This window comes from Heterocephalus glaber, unplaced genomic scaffold (genome assembly GCF_053883595.1).
Source record: "Heterocephalus glaber isolate CG9 unplaced genomic scaffold, H.glaber_assembly_v1.0 deba00001543, whole genome shotgun sequence".
Classification (NCBI taxonomy): domain Eukaryota; kingdom Metazoa; phylum Chordata; class Mammalia; order Rodentia; family Bathyergidae; genus Heterocephalus; species Heterocephalus glaber.
In genome coordinates this window covers 4936102-4940830 of record NW_028258336.1, presented here as the reverse complement: position 1 = coordinate 4940830, position 4729 = coordinate 4936102, and positions in this window count along the sequence as shown.

The window sequence follows — 4729 nt, the reverse complement described above, 5'->3', positions numbered from 1 at the left end:
TTCTGAATCATCTTTTTCTAGTAAATTTAGAGGAACAAAAGGTATGTGTACACCTCTTCTGAGTCCATTTCATGTCACAGCTGCTTTGTTGTCCATTTGCTTCTCCATGGGCCATTATTCACTTTACTCATTACTACCAGGATACTTGGCCTACTTCCCACTGGTGAGGATGTTTCTACCTCTATGAATGTCACCAAAGAGGTGAGTATGCAACGGGCATTTTTGCTACCCCGTCTTTCTATTTTCCTGGTAAATGCCCCCTGGCAAATTGAATCTATGACAAAGACTTAGAGGAAGAGTTTTCTTTATAACAATACAGCACAACTTACAATTAAATATTAAACATCAGTCCTAAATGTCTTCTGACATCTCTACCACTGATGATTTTCTTCTATCTTATTAGCAAACTTTTCTTTCCTTCTCCTCCCCAAGTCCTCTATTCATCTTAATTTACCCCAGTATAAAATGTTTTTTCATTCTTATCTTGATCAATGTACCCATCTTTTTGTTTTGTGTTTTGCTAGTGTCAGGTGTTAAATGGTCAAAATATGTGATGCAAAGGAGAGAAATCTTCACAGAGGAAAGTGAATTTCATATGAAGACATCAGCCCACATCCTTCCACTGATAAACTGGCAAAGCTACAGGAAGCATCAAAGCAGAAGCTCATCTTTACTTAGTCAGGTTAAATGTTAGACATTTAAAATTAAATTCCCTAGAAAATCCACTGAGCTGGGGATTCCTATACAGGTGTTTCACCAAGAGAATACCCTCAGGTGAACCTGAAGAGGCATAATGAAAGCAGTACAGAGTCCAGGAAAAGCCAAAGATATAGGGTTTGTCAGATAAATCCCTTGCTTGATCACATAGGGAACTCTGGAGAAAGGATAGCACCACAAAGTCATCCCAACTCAGAAAAAAGGGCCAGGCGGCTATACTCATATGTCAGTCAGACTGGCAGTGGGCCACCCTAAGGGGAAGGTATAACTCCAATATTTCCAGGTGTGGCAGTTCTTGTTGACAGAGGACAATTCTCAGAAAGGTGTACTGTAAGGTATCATCGATTATCAGGCAAGGCAGCCAGTGTATCAGTGTACCAGCCTGATAGTGAGGATGGCAGGGTGGAGAGTGGTGGCCAACACTATCGACTATGATATCCAACACTTGATGCAGGATTTAAGGTCCCAGTGTCCAGGCTTGGAGCTGACTGAGGAAGTTCTACAGCTAGGCAGACTCAGGATATCAAACATACATCAAACTGCATTCCACTAAAGTCATTTTCTTTTGTATTTTTTCTTCTATAACTCTATTTAAAATTCATATTCCTTCCTTTTTATCATAGTTAAGATTTTATTTTATTGTGACTTGCTAATCATAAACATTTACTTTTCTTACCTTACAAGTTTTGGTTAGTTCTACAATAGGTACAACTAAAGTTGAATTACCAAATTCTGACAGATAATGTAATGAAGCATATTGCATAAGCTTGATATATGACCAAGGAATCACTGGGTTCTAATGATTGGATTGCTCATACATATATTGATACAAATTTTATCTGGAGAGGTAGAAATCTGTAAAAAAAATTATTGCTGTTGCAAAAAAAGTACATGTTGCATTCATTTAACATTTTATATAGCAGATTTTTGCTCAGCAAATATTTGAAATGTCCTATTCATCTTATAATTGCAGATAGAATAACCCAAAACACAATAGTTTTCTATAATAAAAAGAATGCAAAAAAGATGTGTACAATTATGCTGTATAGTATTAGAGCCAAGATTTATCAATTGCAAAGAACAATCAAACTAATTTTACAAAAGAAGCAAATTCATTTCAAGAATATAGAAATTTCACAGACTCCAATGACAGAGGATGACACAGAAAGCTAGAATGTCAGCTCTCTATTTCTTATCAGTGGTGTGGTCTCCTTCATCCCTGATTTTTTCCACACCCAATCCAATTGTCACAGTCTCACGCAACTTGCTTTTGCTCCTTACCTTACATATAGCTATGAGACTCAATTCTACATATACCAGTAATGATTGGAATGATCCCCTAGGCTCCTTGGTTTGAATTCTGAGAAAGAGAATCTGATTGCAGATGAAGGGACAGTTTCCAAACTAGTGAACTCTGGCTAGGGTGGGAAAGTCTACTCTCTGCTCAGCAGAGCTGGAATAAGTGTTAAACTAGGAAACTGAATTTGGTATGATAGATATGTTGATCTTTAGGCATACGCACTTTATGCAAATGGCATGTGTTCATCTCCAATAATGGGATTTCATGTTCTCCTCAGGTCAAGAAAAAGGTTGTTCTGGTATAGCCTGAGACCTGGAGACTAAGAAGGGCCTTGAACAACTGAGCTTGTCCTTCAATTCCCCTTAAATATATCCTTAGATCATCCTATAGGAACTCTCTGGGTGAAGTAAGTAGGCCATAAGGAGGCTATCTGGGAGAAGCTTTATCTTTGGACTATGTCCATTCAATGATTCAGATAGTGTATAAAAGTTAGATGAAAAAAACCATAATTTTATCGCAGTCATTTTTATTTTATGGCACTGAGGTTGAAGCTAGATGGCAGATTCTACTGTAGTCAGTCCTCTTGATCTCATCTAGTTTTATATAAATCCAGAATGGTGCCTGGCTCATAGCCATCCTTACGGCTTTGAGGAACAATGTTATATTCGGTATTATTAGAGAATTACAGTGTAATTAGAAGAAGTTTTGGAAAAGCACGACTACTCTCAAAAGTTTCTTGCAAAAAACCCAATAGCAGTGCCTGAAACTTCATTATTAAAGGTATACCTATGCCAAGATGGGTTACTAATTCCATTCTCCACTCAAAGGAATAGCATACCTTATAAAATGGGTTATTCCAGCACAGGAGCAGAGAAATTTCAAGGTGAACTGTGCATCTTGTTACCTCATAAAGCAAAGAAATGCTCAAAAATTGGTTGAATCATGTTCAAGGGACATAGGAGCTGACTTACAAGGACTTTCACTGACCAAATTTGGAAAAACTGTGAGCATTAAAAATAATAATAGCAACAATAGATTATAATATCCAAAAGTCTCTCTTAAGATATGTACTTAAGAGAGAAGAAAAACTGTTTTTTCTTAATGCAGTTTATAAATGTAGCTAAAATGATAGTAGAAAGAAATCACCATTTGGTGACTCAATTCCATTAGTCCACTAGAAAATATCACCATCTGGTCTTTTCCCTAGGCTGCTTTATATCCTCAGAAAATACTCCAAACTCTTACCTTGAAAAAATAAGTCTGGCTGCCAGCATTTTGAAAATCTGAAGATAAAGAAGCTAGAATTCTAACCATTTCATTAATATTAACTCCCACCCTCATTTGAGTCTATTTAGACATCAAGTTCAATACTGCAACAAAATAATCCTCTAGTCCTCATCGAGGTGGGTATGGTAGATTATGACATTGATGGTCTTCAATAGGGCACACTACTGCATGGATGCAGTTTCAGGTTTGCAACACAACAACTACAGGAAAAGGCCAGGCTGGTTACTAAATGATGGGTAACACGTGAGAATGAGATATTGAGACTATGCTGAGAAAGAGTTTCAGTCATCTCTAACTGAATTTAGCCAAAAGAGTGGCCATAGGTGAGAACAGAAGAAACACTCTGCCAACCTATAGAAATAAGAAATCACTACTGGTTTGAACCATGAAATTTTGGGATGTTTTGTTGCACAGAAATAGACAACTAATGTGATGGGGGAGAAAAAGTTAGTGTGAAGAGTTGGGAAGGTGATCTGGGGCCAAATTTTACCTTCTTTTTTTTTTGGTGCCAGGAATCGAACTTGGGACCTTATGCTTGTGAAACAGGCGTTGCAACCACTGAGCTAAATCCCCGGCCCCAAATTTTACCTTCTTATGATTTTAAATCTGTCTTCTTTTCAGCCCTTTCAGGTTTCCTGCATTCAAAGAGACCCAATTTCCGAGCTTTTCCTATAATCTAAGAATTAAATCACTAAACTTTTGTTTAATCAAATATTATAAACTCCAATTTACCATGTGAGGTAAGATAGTCATAGGTTCCAGGGATTAAGATATGGACAACTGGAGGTTGGGGAGACATTATTTTGCCTACCACATATCTCAAAGCATGAAATATCTCTTTATTCATAGACAGTCTTCTATGTCTTATATTAGAGATTTAAAGTTCTCCCCAAAGAGGTCTTGTGTATTCTTGCATAACTTAATTATTTGTTTTGTAGTTTTGTTCTTCTTATTATGAATGATATTTAATTTTTTATGGTCTATGATTTTTTTATGTTGCTCTTGTATCCACCAAACTTGATGAACTTTCCAATTTTTCATATGTTCCTCCTATCAATTCTGCATTGTTCTTTTCTTTTTCTTTTTTAGTTAAGTGATTATATTCCGTGCAAATAATGATGGTTTTGTCTTTTACCTTCTGTAGTAGTCATTACTGACATTTACCAAAGATTTCCAATTCTTCCTCCATCCAGACACCTGGTAAGATTGGACTTCCCTGCCGCGTTAGCTTTGTATTGCTGATGTAACAAATTTCCACAAGTTCAGTAGCTTCAAACAACTTGAATTTATCATCTTCAGTCTTTAGGTTAGATGTCTGAAATAGGTATCCTTGTCAGTGGGGTTGCAATCCTTTTGGAGGCTCTACAAAAGTGTCTTAGTCTATAATAAATTTCCACAGACTAATTTATAAATAATAGAAATTTA